The sequence below is a fragment of the Ambystoma mexicanum genome, chromosome 6p, assembly GCF_040938575.1.
Source record: "Ambystoma mexicanum isolate Mex_15411 chromosome 6p, UKY_AmexF1_1, whole genome shotgun sequence".
Lineage (NCBI taxonomy): Eukaryota > Metazoa > Chordata > Amphibia > Caudata > Ambystomatidae > Ambystoma > Ambystoma mexicanum.
Window position 1 is genome coordinate 1,047,492,216 of NC_090935.1, and position 22,883 is coordinate 1,047,515,098.

Genomic DNA, 22,883 nt, shown 5'->3' on the forward strand with positions numbered 1-22,883 from the left:
GCGGGTAAGTGGATATATGAAATGGAAAAACACACCGCAGGACAGAAACTAGCAGTAGGAGATGTGAAGGGCCTGTTAATATCAATATTAGGGGATAGAGCGGATGACATTTGGAAAAGAGCGGGATTCCATGGGGTAACAATAACAAACACATCGCATGATGGGGCACCATTTGCAAACTGCAGACATGCGCTATGGCAGGCACTGAGAGTGCAGTACCCAGACACATCAGACATAGGAGCCATTACTTCCCGTAAGATGGGTGAAAATGAGGATCCTGTTGATTATATCCAGGATATTCAAGAGAAGTGGCGCATGGAAACTAGAGAACAATGGGACAAAACACCAGCCATATTTTATCATATACTAGTACAAGGGCTCCCAGAAGGAGTTCAGAAACAACTAAAGAAAGTAGTGGGGATGGAAGCAAAACCATGGCCTGAAATACAACTGACTATAGTACATCACTGCAGGACATGGCAAGGAAAAATGAAACAAAAGGAGGAGGACAGGAAAACAGAAGAGGCCAAATTAGTACAGAAAAAACTTACTAAATACACAATGGAAGGGGCACTAATAACTACGCCCACACCAATGGCCCAAAGCCCAACGCAAGTAGTGGCTGCACAAGATCCCGCTCAAATAGCGCCTCCACAAGGTGTAATACAGCAAGTGCCGCCTCTGCAATTACACGCACCAAACATGGGAGGAGGGTACCCAATGCAAGGAACTGGGTATTATAGTTATAACAGAGGGAGAGGAGGGTTTATGAGGGGGAGAGGATATGGATATAATACCCAACAACAGGCTGGGGGACTCAGAAATTATTACCCCACAGGGCAACCCGTATACCAGGACAACACAGGGAGCTTCCCATGGCAAAACAGGGAACCACCCGTGTGTTGGAGCTGCGGACTATTAGGACACATGTCACGTACATGTAGGGTCAGGCCAGGAACACCAGCATGGAATGAACAAGCACAACCTAGGACCTCACAAGAACAGCAGGGCATACAACAACAGCAGATGTCACAACAAGGGAGTGACCAACAACAACAAACACAACAGCCACAAACCTATTCACTGCCACAACAACAAATAACACAGCAACTGACGACGCCACAACAACAAGTGGCGTTAATACAACCACCACCCCAAACTCAACGAACACAATTGGGTGGGGTGACGGTGTTGGGACACAACCCTTATACAGGGAACGGCCAATCATTGTACCCCCAATAGGACAGCCCACAGACGGCCTTGGTGTGTCCCATCCTGTCAGTAACACCTAATAGTGCGGAGGAGCCACGCATAGAGGTAAAGATAGGTGACAAAAAATTATCATTCCTTGTTGACACCGGGGCAACCCGGTCTTGCATAAGGGAAGGTAAATTTAAGATGTCAGGCGAAGCCATGAACACCCAAGGATTCTCTGGGGCTAAAGGGTTGGTTCCATTTACTGATAACGTTCCCTTATCTATTGGAGATTATGATCTGTCAGTCCCACTTTTGTATTATAGTGCCTCACCAGTAAATATACTGGGGAGAGACATAATGAACAGGTTGAATATGACGATCTCCTTTACAGAGGATGGCATAATTTGCTCTACTCCAGGGATTAACATGCTCGCAGCACGACAGATTTTGCAAGCATACTGTGGACAGATAGCGATTAGGGCAGAGCCAGTAGATGGCGAGCTATTCCAGTATGGCACAGACATGGCATTTGCATGGATGCCAGGGATAGGAGGGAAAATATGGAGGAGGCCAGCAGCCTATCTGTTCCGACCAGAAACACCAGTTAATGAACTGGAAGGGAAGGTGTTTGTAATGGACATTGAGAGCATTATTGCAACAGCTGATTATGTTGCTGTGCACGCCCAAGATAAAGAAGGGAGAGCATGGAGGGCAGTGATAGCACTAGCAGAAGGATGTAGGCTGACCCAGGTGTCAGATGAAGAGCTGTTTTCAGAAGAAAAGGAGGAAGGTGAAATGGTGTTCATGATGAGTGTAGAAATATGGCTAAGAGTGGCTCACAAACAAGTAGCACAGAAAATTGCAATGGCACTTGAGGCACCCGCAGGCACCCCAGTCCCATTTTTTAAGGAAGATATGTCAAAGGTGCCCAAATCATTATGGACTATTAGCCCTTATGACGTGGGATGCATAAAAAGCATAGGGGGTGTAAGGATAAAATTGAAAAAAGGTGCCATACTACCAAGAGTGAAACAGTACCCATTGTCAAAAGAGGCAGATGAGGGCATATATGAAACCATAACGGCCCTTATAAACAATGGCATATTGGTCCCCTCAGAATCACCATGTAACACAGCTGTGTACCCGGTGCGCAAGGCTAAAGGGGGGTCTTGGCGCTTCATACAGGACCTCAGACCCTTGAACAACATAGTAGAAGCAGAGTATCCAGTAACAGCAAACCCGGCCACAATATTGTGTGGCATTCCAGCAGAAGCATCACGATTTACAGTGATTGACCTTAAAAATGCTTTTTTCTCAATACCATTACACCCAGACTCACAAGATTTGACAAGCTTCACTTACCGAAATACAAAGTGGAAACATACCAGATTACCACAGGGGTATTGTGAGTCACCCTCAATTTTCAATAGAGTAATACAGATGGATTTGGGTAACGTTGAGGTGGAAAGCACAGTGTTACAGTATGTGGATGACATAATAATTTGCAGTACAAACGAAAGTAAATGTAGAGAGGACTCCTTAAAAATGTTGACAATATTGGCTGAAAAGGGGTATAAGGTAGACATGGAAAAGATACAATACTGTCAGGAACAGGTACTTTACATTGGCCAACTGATATCCCAACATGGAAGAAGGATTGCACCACAAAGAGCACAGGCCATCTCAAGCACTCCCGTGCCACAGACTGTGAGAGAACTGCAGCAATTTCTGGGGCTGTGCAACTACTGTAGAGCATGGGTATTTGATTACAGCTCATACATAGGACCCCTGCTTGAGGGTTTGAAGGAAGCAAATAAAGGGGAGAAAAAGTTGGGGTGGACTATGGAAATGAGGGAGGCATTTGACGAATTAAAAGACGCGATATCAACTGCTCCAGTACTGGCATCCGCAGAATATGAGCGGCGCTTTTTTATATTTTCACATTGCGACTCAGCAGTGATGAAAGCAGTGTTGGCCCAAAAAACTAGCATGGGCTATAAACCAGTAGCATTTTACAGCGGTCACTTAGACCCTATAATGTTAGGCCACTTCTCTTGTGAACAAGGTCTTGCTGCAGCTGCTTTTGCAGTAGAAAAAGCATCAGCAATAACTATGGGGTGTCCAACTACACTATTTGTGGAACATGCACTATTTGCGATATTGAATAAACCTAAGTCCACACTAACGACACAGAGGGCATCAGGTTATGAGATTATTTTGTCTAAAGCTGAACTAGCAATTGTTAGATGTAGCACGGTTAACCCTGCAAGGTTCCTAGCAGAAGTAATTGAAGAGGGAGATTACGCCCACGACTGCACCCAAGTAACTTAAATGTACTCATGTACTAGGAAAGTTGAAGAAAACGCACTAGAGGGAGGTGAGCTTTTGTTTATTGATGGGTCATCAACTATTGATCAAGGAGATGGGATACGAAGGACTGGCGCAGCAGTAGTAAAAATGATGGAGGCGCCGGTGTGTGTGGCTATGAAGTGTGTACAATTACCACAGCATTACTCTGCTCAAGCCGCGGAACTCGTTGCACTAATATTGGCATTAAAGGAAAGTTTTAATAAAAGAGTAACTATATATTCCGACAGTGCATATGTTACATCCACTGTCCACTCAGGGCTATCAAAATGGAGAAGAAGAGGGTTTAGGAGAGCTGATGGCACTCCAGTACAACATGCCCTCTTGTTGGCTGAACTAATTGAAGTAATAAACGACCCCCAAGAACTAGCCCTAGTCAAATGCACCGCACACACCAATGGAGAAGACTACGTCTCAAAAGGAAATGCAGCAGCAGACGCACATGCGAAATATGCTGCATATTTTGGTGAGATATGGAACCCCACAGACTCACAGAGAGGGAGAGGGAGGGGAATAGCTAGGGAGATGTTAATAAGAGAAGGGTACACCCATCTCCCAGCCACACAGATTATGGAGCTACAAGCGGCTGCACCAATGGCCGAAAAAGAAGTATGGGTGAAAAGAGGATGCACAATGTCACCAACCGACGCACTATGGCGCCAGGGTGGCACTGAGAAAGTTGTAATACCGTTGGCACTGTTAAATACCGCCCTGAGCCAATTACATCACCCTGCCCATACAGGCAAGGAAATAATTGCAGCACGAATTAGAGAAGATTGGTTTTGTCCCGAGTTAACCTCACATGTGTCAAATTTTATCAGCAATTGCCTCACATGTCAACAGTTTACGGCCGGTCATACTCTAAAAGTGATAAGAGGTACCATACCCCGGCCAGAAGGACCTTTTCGGCACCTTCACATTGACTATGTTGATATGATCAACATATGTCAAGGTAATAGGTATATGATTGTAGTAGTATGCCCATTTTCTAGGTGGATTGAAGCAGAGCCCTGTTCACACCCTGATGCGTTTAGAGCAGCCAAATTCATAGTAAGGGAGGTCTTCCCCAGGTGGGGAGTGTGCGAGGTGTTAAGATCAGACAACGGCCCCCATTTCGCAAATGAAATGTTCCAGCATATCACATCCCTGCTGAACATTAAACACAAATTTGCATGTGCATACCACCCACAGGCTAATGGTGTATGTGAACGCCTGAATGGCTTATTGAAGGAGGCAATTGCTAAAATACAACAAACAACAAAGAAAAGTTGGTTGTATTGCCTTCCGTTAGCATTGTTTGAACTTAGAAATAGGCCAGGGTCCGACCACCACCTCACCCCTCACGAAGTGGTTACTGGACGTCAAATGCGCCTTCCCCTAACACCAACGTCAAGGGCATTCACCGACCACGAAAGTTCAGCGAATGTGTTAGGTGATGAAATGTATCAATATGTGTCTTCTTTGATTACTAGTGTCGTGTTTGTGTCTCAACAGCTCGAGCGCACACGGGGCGGGTCTACCAGCAATCAAGAAAAAGACGAAAGTACAGAATTGGGAAAGGAGAACTCGTGCAAACTTGCCAAAGGTGACCACGTACTACTTCGCAATTTCAATAGAAAGTGGAACGAGAAGAGGTTCACTGGCCCCCATCTGGTGGAGGACGTATCAACAAGAGCAGTAAAACTAAAGGATAAGCGTGCCTGGAACCACCTACATGACGTAAAGATCTACAAACTGCAGACCCGCCCCAGCGCCAACGACAGGTCCATTGGAAGGACAGTAACAACACCCCCGACAGCGGAAGAAAGTTTCATCACAGACAACGACCCAATTGTTCCCTTAGAGACGATAACTGATGAAGAAAGGGGTGATCCCCATACTGCCCATCCTATGGTCACACGCTCAAAGAGTAAAAATACTTCCGCCATTTGAGCGAAAACCCCCCCCCCATTGACTGCTAAGTACAATTGTAATTAAAACTGAAGGACATTGCTTGCACCAATACACATGTAAACACGTGAATGTTCTCTTTTTTCTCTCGCACATACAGGAACTGCGTAATATTGTATTGTTAAGAAAAGCTAATTAACAAGTTCAGTGTGCAGGCGTAGATGGTGCTGCCAGACGATAACTACCCAGAAGAATTGTCACACCAATTTGTATACGAAATAAAAAGGCCAACATACTTAAAAAGGAGAAGGGTACGTGTCTACTACACAGCCTTCATCCTGGCCATAGAAAATTACATGCCCCACCTCCGCCCATACTTGCCGGTCCTAAGAGACCGATCACTTAGAGTAGCGTGGGAGCAGCTCTTCACCTGGGCACTGAATGACTACTTGATAGGGAGAGCTTAAGGAAACAAAACTAACATTTAATAACGAGCACTTTTGAGAATTTTTAGGCGGGCAACTTTAACGTCACAAGAATACGCTGCCAGGACTGCAGCAAGGTAAGAGCAAAATGCCGGTGAGATTAGCATATGTAATAAAAATAATAGGGATTTTTATGATCACCGGGTTCTTGGCTGCCTCTGTCTGGCAGTACAGCTATGCTATCAGTTTTATTGCTGCACCCAAACCTAATATACCCCCGTTCCCTGCTGCAACAGGTGTTACGTCAGGTGGTAATAGTAACATTGCACCCAAGCAAAATAGAGTTAAACGCAGCACATACTCAGACAATAAAGGTATTGATAATTATATACAAGATTCAGCACACGTCACAAACAACATATGGTACCAGCACATGACCCGCATTGGTAAGCAGACAACTGAGGACAGCTGTTACGTTTGCTCATTAATACCATACGCCATGAGCGCTTCACGAACATTTGTTGCCACTGAAATAGATGAAAGACAGCACAGTGCATAATATATTTGGCCCTGTTCCAAACGAAAGGAAGATTTCAAGGAACAGTAGTGCACATGACATGGAAAACACGAGACTCAGACCCATATGAAAACAACTTCCTCAAGACCTATCTGAGTTACCACAAGACCAGTTTACATGCTGAAGCATTCAAATACATAACAAGTGGCCCTGCAAAAGGAGAAACAAAGAAGGTAACACTGCAGTATCTACCATGTGATTGGTACGCCACTGAAGTTCCGGGTAAACAAGGATGCTGGGAGAGGCCGCTACTGACGATAACAGGAAAGGTGTATCTGGACAACAGCTGGGAGATAGGAGTAATTGGCAGCAACATGGTAACAAAAGAAACTATCTCAACCATCGAGACACACAATCATCGATGTTGGACGACGTGGATCAAGTTTGTACCAATGCTCACGTGGGTAGAAGAAGATGAAGACCCAATAACAATACTACCATTGACTGCGCCCAAAGTATGCTACCAGCATAAAGGAGAGGTGGACGTAGGATATAACACTAATTGTGCAAGCGTGATGGAGTTACCTGAGGGGGGAGCGGGAACAGCAGTAATAATGGACCATTATTGGGCCTGTGGAGAAAAGGCATATCATACACTGCCTCCCCTGTGGAATGGTGTGTGCACAATGGTACACGTCAATGTACCATCACTAGTGGTACCTAAGAAGCATGTCAATGTGGCGAAATTTCCTAAAATGGATGAAGGGGATAAGAGAAGAAAGAGATCTGCACCACTTCAGAAGGAGCAAGAGAACAAGACCAACAGCGAGGATACTGTCCTAAATAGGAGAAAACGACAAGGAGAGCCACTGACAGGAAATTACCTGTGGGGAAGGTCGGAAACGGAACTAACGTCAATACCGCCAGAACACAGATTATTCAGCAGAGCAGCAATGTTTTTCTCCTCAATAATACATCCGGGACTGCAGGCATACGCAAACGCAAAATGGCTCCAAATAACCAGATGGGAACTAATGATGACCATCAATTCAACAGTAAATGGGTTCAACGCAATTAAAGAGGAGCTGCGAGCTGTAAGGATGGTAGCACTCCAGAACAGATATGTATTGGACCTTCTCACAGCAATGGAAGGAGGAGTTTGTGCAAAGATAGGACAATCTTGCTGCACGTTCATACCTGCCAACGATGCTGACAATGGTACACTGACAGAAGCAGTATCACAATTGGCCCAGATGCACTCCAAAATGATGGATGAAAGTAACGGTGTAGACAAGGATAAGAGCTGGTTTTCACTATTATGGTCATGGATGCCATCTTGGCTGTCAGATGGACTGAAAATAATAGTGGGGTGTACTATTCTGGCTGGAGCTACTCTGATCATAATTAGATTTTGGAAGGCCCGGAAGGCACGCACGACTGACGAGTTGCTGGAAATGGTGGGAATGCACCCCTTGATGCCAGCAGATGATGGCCAGCATACAGGGGTGATAATACAAGAGAGGGAGAAATTGCGCACCCAAATCATCACCAACCATCTAGACCCACCATCAGTGAAGATCGAGAACCCAAGGAACCCCAGGAGCTACATAGGAAGATGGGTATACTGTACTCCTGGAGGAACATGTGAATATATGTATTGGTCATTTGAAGATCATGTAAACGATTATGGACATCTCGGAGGGATAACTAAGATATGGAGGGTAAGAGGAGATAACGAGAAGGATATGTTTGTGGTCGACAAGTCGACCAGAGGGGGGACTGAAGTGGGAGAATGGAAGACCAGGCTCCCGTCCTTCACCTCTCGCGCTTGGCCTAGAGGATCACGGCCCAGACACCCGCCGCGAGAAGAGTTTGTCCATTTACCAGACGACCAGGTACCCTGATACAGGAACATACGGATGTGTCCATCTGCCTGCCCAACAGCCCGCACTGGCCATGCCGACACCTGCGGTTCGGATCAGCTAGACTAAAATCCACACGTCGTTAGAGATGCCATGACGACCTAGACAACGGGAAGCACTTCTGTACAAATATACACACTGAACATTTCCACACCAATCTACACGAAGAACATACTCAGTGCTCTGACGTAGGCGACAGGCATATTCACGGACGTGCATCTTTATTATTTTTACATAGGCTTTCAGAATGCAGAAACGCAAGACGCATCATGAGCTCATTTATAACGCTTGCTCACGCTTCTCTTGAAACCCATTACCACCATAGAGGTATAATGGAAACACGATACTGGTCATGGAAATATATGCTATTATAACCTAAAAGCACCTATGCACCAAACGGACTAATTATGCACCAGGCCCAAGTAGGCCTCAACCAAGAGCTCCTGTGGACATTAACAAAGCACGAGTCAGGTTGCTGATCCTGCAGAAAGAACCCAGTGGAGCAACCAGCCAAGGTCGTAATGTTGCAAACTCACATTCCAAGAACAAATCATCAAAGGCACGATGTTGCAACCTCGCACTCCGCGCACCAACGTTAACGTCACGCCGGCAAATTAAACCAGACGCGCAGTAGAAAAAGCAATATTAATTGTGCAGAATTCTGCCTCTTTCACGGTCCCTCCCCACGTGACCAAGCCGAACCTGACGAGATGCCAAAGCCCAGGAGAAAAAAGGCGTCTGGGTCCCTCGCTACGAGACACAGGCCAATACACTTGAAAGGCTCAATGGACATCTGCTACAGTGGGAGCGGTCAGCCTTCCACCTATGAATAAATCCTCACATTGTCTGCACGTACCCATATTGAAACATTGTTGCAATCACAGGTACACCGAGAGCTGGGAACAACGGTGGTCCCAGGCTGGGAAGCTCACGGGTGCACCAATCAGAACATGGGGCTCTTATCTCAGACGTCAGTAACATTAGCCAATACTCAGGAGTCTTCATGTAACAATTCTTATGTATCTAATTGTAGGGACAACCCAGATATACCACCTGACCACACCTTGTCCACTAATATCATTCTCTATATGTGTACTATACTAACCCTACCACTCGAGCAACCAATCAAGAGTGGCGATAGGTTTTTTGTTAACTTTTTGAAGTGACGCAAGTAGCGCGTCATAATGCAGTAAAAAGGGCCTGCGAGCCCCACGATTGTGTGTGTGTCAGGACGAACGCGTACGCTCCTTGACCCATCCCTGCCGTTTTGTATAAATAAACAGCAGAGTCACCTTGCTCCTTGTGTGTGTCTCATACTCTATCTCATCTGGGATATACGGGAGGAGTTGGGGCCTCCCTGCCCGGAGGTCTGCGGACGGCCCGGCCGACCCCGGCAGAATTTCCCCCCGACACAGGTATGGATCTTCTGATGTATACCGGGCAGAGTCCCAGTGCAGCCCATTGTAGGTTCATTTGCTCTTCATACGTCACATACCTTTGCGAGTATGCTCCTGGTACCTCGAAATGAGGGGCAGGGGTGCAGGCCATGTCTGGGACCTCCTCTGCACTACCGTGCCAGCTATTCTCTTGGCTCACTCTCCTTGTGACTACCTCTGCCTCTCTGTATGGGTCCCAGATCCTGGTTCTTGGGCTTCTTGGTCTTTACTGCTTTGCCCAGCAACCCTGTTACCTTGGGTTCATTGTCAGGTCTTTGTTACAGACATGGAGCACTCCTGCAGCTCTCTTCGGTTTCCTGCATCTTCTCTTTCTCACGGGCTCTACACTTTCGGTGGTGGCTCTGCCGTGATGGGTCCCGAACCTGGTTACCAGGCTTTTCACCAGGTAAGGAGCATCCTTGGTGCTCTGTTCTTTTATCCGATTTCTTTCTCATTCATGGGCTATTACCCCTCTGCAGCGACTCCGCAGAGACAGGGGCTTTGGCGGTTGGAGTCCCTCTCCACAGCCGCATGGTTCGGGGGTCTGCCTCCGGTCTCCTTCCGTTCCTCCCACTCTCTCTTCGATCTGTCGACTGCAGACTGGCTTGGACGACACCTCCACGTCCAGTTTGGCATCCTCCTCTTCACCTCAAGCCCAACGGCTTCCTGGGTCTCGGTTCCTCCTGGGAGGATCTGCTCCCTCTGGCAGTCATTCCTTCCTTTTTATCACTGGATCTGCTTCACTTGGTTCCTGTTGTCTAGACCGCTCAGGTTGGTTCTGTGGTCTATGCAGTAGGGCTCTGCAGCTCTTCCTCGTCTCAGTGGTTTTTCATATTAGTTCTTTCAACTCCAGTCCAATCTTCCCAGTCTCAGTAGACTCTATCTCAGTAGCTTTACAAAAGCATATGGGAGAGGATGTTAGGGATAGAGAGAGTGGGTTAAAGGAGAGGTGTGGGTGTTATGTATATACTGCGTTCTCCCTCATAAGTATGGTCCCATAGGGGGTTTCCCTCCCCATAAGATCCTCCCGTTGAGTACCACCCCCAGTGGGACTATCCGCTACCGGCTTCACCTCCCTGACCTCCTGGGAAGGGGTTCCCCCTATGGAAGCAGTGACGACATCCTGGGATTCGTCACAATATGTTTGATGAGTGAATAAGTGAGCAAATTGCAGCCAGGCAAACCTACCACCAAGTGATATCAGAGTAACGAAAACCCTACAGAAAACACACACCAGCCTTACTAAAGTTGCATATCAGTCTGCAATGTAGAATGAAATGCCAATTTCTATGCAATGTCAGCTCAGTGTAAATATTCACTATAGAGGCCACCCAGCACAAAGAGGACATACCAATGGCAAATGATAGGTAAAGGTAATGGTATCCTAGAAAATATAATACACACAAAAGAGATTAAAGTGACCTAGCTGGGCAAGCAGACATAGGCGCCGAGTACATGGGGAAAAATGGGAAATTGCACCTTAGCCATTTAGCAATGAATCGATAAAATACTATTGGCTTTAAAGTCATATACATGCGGTGCATGTCATGCAGTGATTCTGACTAGTATCAGGCATCCACAGCAGGAGTTCTCTGAATGTTGACTGACAGGTGCAAACCAGAAGGCTGCAAAGGCCGCACAGCCGGATGAGTAACCATTGCTGAGGTGTGATTAGTGCTTCCTGTAGATTCTTAGGATTTTCCCCCCAATTACTTCTGAAAATGTGCTATAAAATGCACCACTTTCACCTAGATAGGGGTCGTGCTTCCTGAATTTGTTTGATTCCTTGCTTACATTTGGGGGTGAGGGAATTTCTGCCCCCTGATAAAAGTGCAAAGTTACACCGTATTTTCACTGGGGAAAAGTCTGCCCTGTTTCTAAAATCGCGGGGACATATTAGAAAACCCATTGTACCGTGGCAAGTTTCACTGCATTGTTGCACCAGTGCAAAGTTTGCCGTAGGGCTAATACGGACTGGTATTCGCACTCGGGCAAACTTTGCCCTCATGCTAATATCAGTGCAAGGTTTTTGTGATCTGGCCTCAGGTGCGCCAGACGCCATTGTATGGCAATGCTTTGGAAACATACACACAACACGGCAACCTCGCAGTTGGTCCCATCCTAACCTGCTCATAGGGAAGGTGGGACGGAGAGACACGGGGAGGGGGGCAGGGTGTGGCCAATCAGCCCGCAGTGCAGCGTCCAACGGTTGCTATCCTACGAACACAAACATAAGAAGACTGTACCTGGCCAGCGCAGGGAATGTAAACCAGAGCACCAGCATTGTTTTCTGTGTGTGGTGGACACAGTTCCATGTCACTCAGACCTTGTTGATGCTGTTGTCCTGGCCGTCTCGCGGCCAGTGTACACAGTGCATTCAAGTAGATTGGTGTGATGCCAAAACATCGACTTCACGGTGCACTCGACTCTCGGTTGCTGGGAAATCCATGGCTGCAGACCAGTAACTCATTCCGAATTACTATCCTGTACGAAAAACACTAAATAAAGACGACATTCCGGTGTAAAACTCGGAGGCACCTCAAACCGGTGATTGCCCATCTTACCTGCACAGTTCTCCATCCCCTAGCGCAGTTTCTAAGCCAAAACACTACCATGCTCCCCCATATCTCACCACGCCCCGTCACAACATTTTGAAATCAGAAATCGTTCAATACAAACAAAAGCTGGTTTAATTAACGCGTAATGACAATTCTTGATAGTTATAAGTAGACACAGCACAGAAGACATATTTCCATGCTGCAGACATGCTTATTCCTGCTGTGCAATCTATGTTTTCAATCACTCTGCTCTCAAATGAAAGTACACCCAGAACCAAGAGGGTCTTTCCAGCCTTGAAAGACTACATTGCTTTGTATCCGTTTTAATTTGTACAGTGGTGGAAGTGAGCAGGAACGGTCGGGAGCAGAGTTCCACTACCTTTATTGTTACTGTTAACAGTTCCACAACTTTTTGTAACCATCTTGGCCATTCCGGAACTGTTCTTTGTGAAGTTAAATCGCGCTTCTCTACCATTCAATAGCAGTTACAGCTAAACTGAAATCTGTTGCAATTTGATTGGCTGTCAACCAGCGTGATTGCAAACAATGGAAACTGTGTTGCATGTTGCTCCCTTCCTCCCTACTCCACACAGTTCCACTACATTTTTTGGTCCACTTCTACCACTGATTTAATGACACTCTTCTCAGCAATCAGCAGCAGCACCTTGAACCATGGTCCTCGGGTGAATATGTTGCAACCAAGAAAACATTGTAACTATCCACAACTGCCGGCTTAAACTATAACTGCAGGCCTAGAGCCTGTTTTACAAACCCACAGTGTTTAGTTCTAGTCACAGCAACGTATATGTGTTAGTATATCTTTCCAGAAATACTAACAACCTTCTTTTTGGAAAAACGCCACCTTCTTATTCTTTTGTGATCAAATGCATTATCTTATCATTATTATAAACTCACACACTGTTCCCTATAACCACAAAAGTAGCTTGTCATGCATTACGAATATAAGAACTATTCATGATGTTTCCTCGTGAACACATACACACATAATGGGAAGTTCTTCCTTTATGACGATGCAACGGATAAAAAAGAAAAACGAGTAAAAGACTAGAAGAAGAACAAGATTTGAAAGAACATCTTCCATAGTTATGAGGCTGCAAATGCACCTTTTAATTCACACCCTCTCTCTTGATAAAGATATTCATTGTCCCAGAGAATATTCTGACCTAGTGGTAGTATATGGACATATGTTTCAATATATAATGAGGTGCCGTCATGTTCCCCAACATCTTCCTCAGGGGCAGAAATGGACACCTTTCCTAGTCAACGGCAAAAGTGTTGCGTCCTATAAAAACATTACAAGGAGACTAAATTGGTGCGCTTCTTTATGCTTTCACCTATTAAATATCTCTCCAACAATATCTAGAGCAATTTCTAAGCAATAAACCTTGGTGTGGGTGGGCATTACCAGTCAGGCAATGGCTTGGTGCCTTTGTTCACGAAAAGGCTTAACATGGGCCCTGCACCTTTACCTGACCAGTAATGCCCACCCACGGAGGGGTTTATAGCTATTAGCATCCCAGCATTCTTTCAAGCGTGATAATAGCTTTTTTTTAAATTGAGAAACTGTCCTGTTGCCATTTCTCAACTTAAAAGCAACTTCAAAACAAAATGGTCGCCGTGGATGTAGGGAGAAGGGAACTGGATGTAATCCCTTTTCTTTTACCATGGCAGTCATTGCCGTGGCAGGGACACAATTCTCTGACTGGCGAGTTTACCAACTTACCAAAAATGAATTTCCTGACTCGCCAAAAACACGGATTTACCACAGAGACTTCAATGAAATCTGTGGGAGAAACTTATTTCAGCATCTAAAACCAAGCCGAAAGAGCATCTAATTAATCTTAATGATCTACATCAACAATTATCAAATAATATCATAGTAAATGTGGAGGATCCATAACCCGACCTACTCTTTTGGCGGCAACGGTCAAACAGTCTGTTTTTTCAACTCCTCCTTAGGGGCTCCCGTAAATGAGGGTCACAACAATTCTCTTCAATCACTGACAGGCCAATATCCACAAGCTTTGGAAAACTATTAAATATATTATACTGGTTCATTTGTTCCTGCATCCAGATGTAAGGTGCATCCTGTGCAATTTACCTATCATTTGCTGTCCTCGCAGCAACAGTCAAGTGTTTTCGACATGTAGCTTTCACCAGAAAATGCCAGCTTCACACCACTAATGAAGGTCCAACCTGAAAAGGTGATGTCTGCAATCCCTCCTGGGAATCGTAGTTTCCATCAGTTGTCCCCTTCCTTTGCACTGCCTGCCTACAGAGAGATTTACAGAAAATACTCAAAAGAGAATTGTCAGCACAATAACTGTCTTCAACTGCCCTGGGATTGAACCTTTATGAGAAGGAAGCCTTACATCAGCTGTTAACTCCCTTATTTCATAGACATAGTAGGTGGCTTCCCGTCTTCGTTGTAACTGGCGTGACGGCCCCAGAGAAACCACGCATCTCATCAGAGTTGGGGTTTAGATTAGCCAAAGAACGAATTTACACATAGACTTAGTATGTTTTCTCTTGCCTATATTGTCATGTTTTTAATGCTATTTCTGAATCCAAGAGCTTATTCAATTCTTAACTAATGGCTCCTGATAGGACCATCCGGTACTGTACCTTTCCTATTTAAACATTATCCAGATAGTCTTTTGAAGGGCTTTAATCTTTTCTGTAATGCCTATGGTTTTAAGATTAATCAATACAAATGCATTCGAAAATGATGATCATTTGAGTTCAAATCCCTAGTAGATGGCAGCTCTCAGGGAATTATTACGGCCTTCTATTATCTAGGCATTTGTTTCTCTTTCAACTCATCCTGGGCCTCTCATATAGCTCTAGTAAAAAGTAGGTTTAACCTAGCAGTAGGGGCTATTTTATCCTTGCACTATAGGAGGGATCTGCAACCTGAAGCAGGAGAAGCTGTTTTAGACTATGACTCCCATGATTTATCACCATGGACTATGCTGGCTGGAGCTGATGGGTATTGTAGTCCAAAACATCAGGAGAGTCAAAGTTTGCAAACTGCTGCACTATAGGCTACGAGCCACCTCAGTTTGCTCAGCATAAGTGTATACAAAGCTAAAGCCCTGGCCCAGTTAGCCTATGGTACTGCAATGCAGGGGTTTATAGTCTTTGCATCGAAACAAAACCATCTAAAATGACATCCATCCAAAAAAAAAATGTAATGAAAACAAATGCATCGAAAATGCTATCTTTTACATGTAAAAGTACATGTCCATCGAATATAGGAATGCACAAGTCTTCAAAGTATTTCGGCACTGGCCAGCTGCATGTAACGTTTTAGTGTTTATTATTTAATGGAGGGGTCCCCCACAACCCCTGCAACCCTCATGGGCACCCCCCAAACCCTAACCCTAACCCTAACCCTAACCCCAACCCAAACCCTAACCCTAACCCTATCCCTAACCCAAACACTACCCAAACTCAAACCCTAAAGAACCCTAACCCAACCCTAACCCTAATTTTTGATTTAAAAAAATCCATCGAATTTTGTTCAATGAAAATGCATTTCCATGGAAAGTATTTTCAATGAATAAAATTCGATGGATTGGAATTCGATGAATTAATTTTCGATGGATATACTAGATACCCAACATAGGATCCTTGGGGAAGGAATTGCTTTACAAGCATGGAAAATGATTCTTCAAAGAAATTGCTGGCAGTACCCATAAGAGAAGCAAACCAAATTGGCCATTGGGAACTCAGCATTGCTGTTATGGAAAATAGACTGTTATACACCACATTGAATTTCCTGGTTATGTTGTGGTTAAAGCAAGAGAGCACATTATTCAGTGCCATATAAAAGGAATTGCAGGCACCAGGTGTAGCCCATAATACTGGCTCATTAAATATTATGCAAAAATCTCAGAAGCAATTGGGTCTCACGCTATGCTTTAGTGCATCCTCTGTGATTCTGACAAATGCTAGCATGGTGCTATGACTTGCAGGGCAGTGGGAAACCTGTCTAATCAACGTTGGGCTGAATCCACACAGAAAAGCACAGTAAGCACATGGCGCATACGTAATGGTGGCGCGCCTCACGGTATACCTGGATGCATTCACACCAGTAAAGAAAGATCCATATACCCAAGAGCAAGGTTTGAAATGTTTCCATTAAGATGACATCTGGGCAAATGGAGACCAACTGAGTGTTTATAGAGTGTTCTGTGTGTACATCGGGATGATGCTTAGCCTTTCCTTTTGTTCGACCCTTGCACATAGACTTGAGAAAAAAGTGTGCCCTACCATTAATCAGGAATAGGGATAAAAATGTTAAGGAAAACTTGTACGCATCTTTTGAACCTTGGTCTAAAACATCGCCTACGTAGAGTTACAACCTTTAAAAGGTTATCCTTAAAGTAAAGCAATTGCTAATTTGGTGTTCATGGATTGCGTTTTAACACTGGTCTTATTACAGCTTATTTGAATGTTGTAAATGGTAATCTGATAGCACAAGCTAGGGATACCATGTTGGTCTGGGAGGTAACTAGAATATTTCATATGGTTTTGCATTTTGTTGAAGCTCTATGTGTTTGAAATGTTGAACGTTGCATATGATGTTACTTTCATGGTGGATGACCACTAAAGTAAAGAATACATTGAGTGAGCCCCAGATTTCCTTGGCATCATGATGCCATCCCTCTATCAATAGCTACCAACCTCAAATCCATTTTCTCTTTGCTCCTCCATAGCTAATTTATTTAGTTTCCAAAGTAAGTGGACAGGATACATGCACATCTACTGAACTTGTAGTGTCCTTCAATATCTGGTTATCCCCACGGTTTGTATGGCTCATAGGCTCTCATTCTCTACAAGTTCGTGCCAGTGTTTGATGCACGACTATTCAAGAAGCTATGGTTAGTAACATGCAGCTGATCAGGGATAACATCTCTAGCACATGTACCAACCTTGAGAGAACAATGCTTGACGCTGACACTTTCAAGACGGACACCGTCAAAACCTAACTTGAGTTCAGGCCAGTTACAGGAAGTGACAGGCATTATAGAGCAACTTAAACCTACCTTTTGTAAAGAGGATGTTTTTCCTGCTATGGTGGTAAAGGCATGTGTGCCGCCCCTGAGTCCCATTATCACTAAGTTTATTAATAAATCCTATTAATAAATCCTTTGCAGAGAGTTCCATCCCAATTGGTATTAAGCATATCTGGATTTCTCTGCTGCTAAAGAAGCCAACTCTGGATCCTAATGTTCGTCCAAATTACACACCAACTACAAATGTTCCCTTCTTGCTTAAGATCCTTGATCGTGTTGCTTACCTTCAAGTTCAGAACTTTCTAATTGGAAATAACATCTGATGTCAGCAGCAATCTGGGGTTAGCTCTGCTCATGGTTTGGAAGCAGCATTACTTGACTTGAAAGTTAACATTTTACAGACAATGGAGAACGGCTCTACTGCGCTAATCATGCTTATTGGTCGATCCACAGCTCTTGACCTGGTTGATCACAGCATACTGGTCAACGGGTTATTACACTCTGCCTCTTTTTCACCTGCTGCAGCCAACTGGATCAAATCTTTCTTGATTAATCGATCAGCAAGAACATTTAATTGTGAAGCCATTGCTGATGAGTTTAATGTGATGTGCGGGGATCCACAGAGGTCATGCTTGTCTCACACATTGTATATTATCTTTACAAAGCCATTGTTTGAACTGCTAGACACCAGGGGTGTTATGTACACCAACTACAATGACAAATCTCCTTGTCTAATTGCACTGTCCGGAAATTATGTTCAAGATACAGAGACCATTAATGAAATGTACTCCCTGATTGCAATAGATGACAACGGTTTGGCCCTTAATGATACGAAAACTGAGTTCATGATAGTAGTGACAGCAGCGCGGCTAAGGAAGTTTGACATGAAATACAGGAAATTTGTGATAGCAGGATGTACCATCGCTACTCTGCCTAAAGGCAAAACACTTGGTGTTGTTACAATCAGGAGATGAACATGAAGGCCCGCGTGAATAGCTTGGTATCCTCATCCTCCTCCTACATTAAGTTGCTAAGTCGGATAAGACTTTTCTAGACACACACAAACTGTGCCGCCATTGCTAGAGCCATAATTGGGGCTAAACTAGACTACTGCAGTAGCCTGCTCCAGGGAATAGGGAAAGAAGAAATAGCCAAACTTCAGGTTATTAAAAACAGCGCTGTGCATGTTGTTGAATGTATGGGTTGGAGAGATCACATCTCTGGTGCCAGGAGAGCACTGAATTGGTTGCTAGTGGATGCTACAATCACTTCCATGTTCTCTACCTGACACACAAATGTCTCTATGACGGTTCCTGGTGATTGCATCGAATGCAAAAACATCGAATGCAAAACCATAGAAAAAAATGCATCGAAAAAACATATTTTAAAAAAAAAATTAATGGGGGGTTCCCCCCATCCCCCGTTTTTCTACCCCTTAAAACCCTACAAAACAAATGCCTTTTTTTGATGCATTTTTTTCGATTATTTTGAATCGATACTATGGGCCTCATTACGAGTATGGAGGCAGTCATGCCCTTAATAAGGGCATGGCTGCCTCCATACCGGATTCCAGCTCCAGGTTCCTTCAATGAGGAATTACTGGGCCATTCCAACCTTGGAGGACCCAGTAATTCCTCATTGAAAAAACCCATCCCCATTCCCATTTGAGCCCCCATAGGGCTCAATGGGAATGGGGAGGGAGCTAATAACGGTCCCGTTAATAACAGGCCCGTTATTAGCTCCCTGGTCCCCTTGCGGGACCTACTAAGGACGTCTTGTCTGACCAGATGTTCTGAGCGGTTCCCGCAAGGGAACCTCATAATAGGGCATCCCGTAATGAACGGTGCCGGTCCCGTACAGGCACCGTTCATTACGGGACCGCCAGGGTCGTAATGAGGCCCTATATATTCGAAGCAATGCCTGGAAACCCTCTATGACAAAAGCACAGCGTATTTCTCTGGAAGGCTGACCTGGCTGCCTTCTCGCAGAACACTGAGATTGAATAATACCTACCTCCTGTATGTGCCAAGATCAAAATTAACCTTAGTTAGTCAGGATGCACTTCATCACTCAGCACCTAAATGCTGGAATGCTTTACCTCTGATCTGAGGGGCTGTGCCTCTCTAGATTGCTTCCAGCATGTTTTGAAGAATTTACTATTTGAATGAATATCCTTGTTTATTTCTCAGGCGTTTCTTTTTCAGCCACCTTTTGTTAGGTTAGTGTTACTTGTTTATATGTCTTGCCAGCCCTCTAATGCCTTGGGCTTACTCATCTTCAACACTTTACAAATAATGAATACAATAAATATGGAAAAATTGCCATCTTTAAAATTCAAAAAAAGGATGGCGACTCATAATTTTTGTGTACTGAATCAGATGCCAGTGTTTTTTTTTATCAATCAACAAAGATCATTACGTATCTGACTGACTGTAGAAAGGCATGTAAGTCAATAGTTGTTTGATGTTTTCTTCTTAGGAGAAAGCAGACTACTATGATCAATGTAAGAAGCTCTTCAATTGCCTGACTCACACATTTCTTAGACTAACCGCTATCTAGAGGTTTGTGCTTATGTTTCTGCACACAAATTTACCTAAGCTTGTGCACATTGTCCTGATGTGGAGAAGCTTGACGCAAGGGAGGTTGGTTCTCAAACTTCCGTCGGTCGTAACTATCGAAATGTAGGAGTGTTTTCTTGTCAGTGGTTTTAGTACATAATCCAACTGTCAATTTTCCCTCCTTGTCTGGCGTAATCAGTAGATCATGAAACCTAATTTATTTGTGGCTTTTCGTCATCATGAACCTAATTTTGGGTTGCATGTATTAATCCATTCCTGAAATCTCTTATTAACAAATAACAAATATGTCATCAATAAATCTGTACCATGTTCTGATCTCATCTATGTATTGCTTATTCTGAGAAAATATATTTTAATTTTCAAAGTCTCACATATATAAATCAGCTACAGGCCTACGGGTGGGGTCATTGTGGCTCCCAAACATGTTGCCTTTATTTGAGCATTAACTTGATATTTGAATATGGGCAGAACTTTGTTCACAGCAAAATGTGCTACTTCTATTAAAAATCTGCTTAAAATCGCATGGGCTAGATGGTGTGTTTCCAAATTTTCAAAGTTAACTGTAAAAGCTTATTGCTGTGGGATATTATAATAATTATTATAATAATAATACTTTGATATTTAGAAAGCGCTTTTATCCAAAGTGCTTTATATAGCACCTAATTACACACGTTATCATTATAGTTATTAGAATAGTGACATTAATAATAATAATTCTGCATTTATATGGTGCTACACACCCTCAGGCATCTGTGCGCTGCTTTTATTACCAACGGTGTGTGGTGCTCATTTATTGACCTCAGAAAGGACGAAAGGCTGAGTTTGGCCCTGCCGGGATTCAAACCTGTGTCAGCAGTCTCTGGAAGGATGTCACGGGGAGCGCTCTACTCGCTGTGCTATCTGACCGGAACACTCTATGTGCATTTTATGTCCAAAGTTACTAAGGTATCAAATGCAGAGGTAAATGGCTCATTTTTCTGTTTCATAATCTCATCTACTGAATCTCCGATGTACGAAGAAGTTCTGAAAAGGCTTAGTAAACACATTAACAAAAATGGATAGGGGTTCTTAAATTAATTTAATCCACAGAATTATTGGTCTACCAGGAGGATCAGTCAGAATGTAATGGATTTTAGGTAAAATATAAAACATCAGACGAATCTAGTCCTCATCGATAAGGAGGACCTTTTCTTTGTCAATAATCTGACCTCTTTTCATCCCCTCTTGACAATCATTCATATTCCTCTTAGAATTTGTGTGGGGTCATTCCCAAATGTGACATACAAATGCATATTGTGTAACTATAGTGGTATCAAGAACTACAATCCCACCCCCTTTATCTGCTAGTTTTATGCGTAGGCTTCTTTAATTACTCAAGGAGTGCAGTGCAATACCTTCTTCTTGGACAAATTGTTGTGACCATACCTCCAGTTCACAAGTTTTGTTATGCCTGTTCATATTTTCTGCTCAAAAGTCTTAATCTTAGCATACCTGCTATATCGAAAAGGGGTGTAGATATTGACACCAGTTTGAATCCACTTGCATCAGAAGATGTTATATATGCAGGTTCTTGAAAAAAGAAATGGCAGGCTGACTTTCTGTACAAAGTTCAGCATCTCAGTTCTGACTCTATAGAAATGAACTTGCGTAGTCGGGACAAATGAAATACCATTTCCTATTTGATATTTATCTGAGCTGCTCTCCCTTGACTATACAGAGGATGCTACATACAATTTCCCTTTAAGGGAACCACAATTCTGGTGATCTTTTTTACAACGACGCTGGGTCGTCTCTGCAACATATTATCCAATCTCTGAATCCATGATTGCTTACTCCAATATACTGGTTGGGAATGGATAGTTTTGCCAATGCTACATTATAGATTGTTAAACCAAGACTGGGGCTTTATGTAATTACATTCACTAAAAACCGAAATCATTTCCAGGAATGCCCACATTTGTGAGATAAGGCACAGTGAGATTAAATGATTTGACCAGAATCACACACTCTGGTTAAGTGGTGAAGCTGGGATTTGAGACCAGTCTGTAATTCAGGCATTTGACCACATATCTACCCAAATTTGTGTTAATGTTTGGCTTCCAAGGGCTAACATGTTTCTTCTTTATTGAGATGATGTGAAAGCACACATAATATACCAACCCTACACAATATAAATCATTAGGGAAACATGTTAAGCAAAAATAGTATGACTGAAGTTTTATTTTGACAATCCAGACTGGAAGACCGCAAGTATCAACAGACAAAGTAGCGGGAGCCTATAGAAATCTCTTCAGGATTTTACAAGTGAACTATGGAGACTTAAAGGAAATGCATGATAAAGTAGCCAGCTGGTAGTCGTTGATTTAACATTGTGGAGCTTGTTCAGCATCTCTGTCATTTATAATCACCCAATATTTGCACTTCTTAAGGGGAGATTGCATTGGCAAAAATCCCTCCAAACTGTCCATTCACCGCTGGGTCTGCAGCCGTCTTCCACTAATCTCTTTCAGTTTTAAATGCTTTGCTGATAACAAAGAAATATGTTAAAAGAACATCCGCCATGCTGTGCTCCACCCTACTTCTTTCATGGTAATTGAAAATCAAAGTGAAAAGAACAAAGAAGAACCGGGCTTGTAAATTCGTCTCAAATCTCCCTCAGGAGTTAGGAACAAAAAGTCCACTATGCCTTCTCCTTCAGGAGTAGGAGATGCAGTCTGCACTGGACCAGGCCTCTTCCTGCCACCTAAACCTCTTGGATTGGTGGAGCACACGGCTCCCAGCCTTAGGGTATAACCCCTGAGACGCTGCCTGAGTTGGGGCCTATGGTTTTCAAACCACCACCTCCACTTGTAGATTAGCCACCGCATTGCCCAGGGTGCACTTATTAGGGTTCAAATGCATACTTTCCTGTGGCAACAACCCTTCGCAATCTTGCAGATTTCCACTTTTG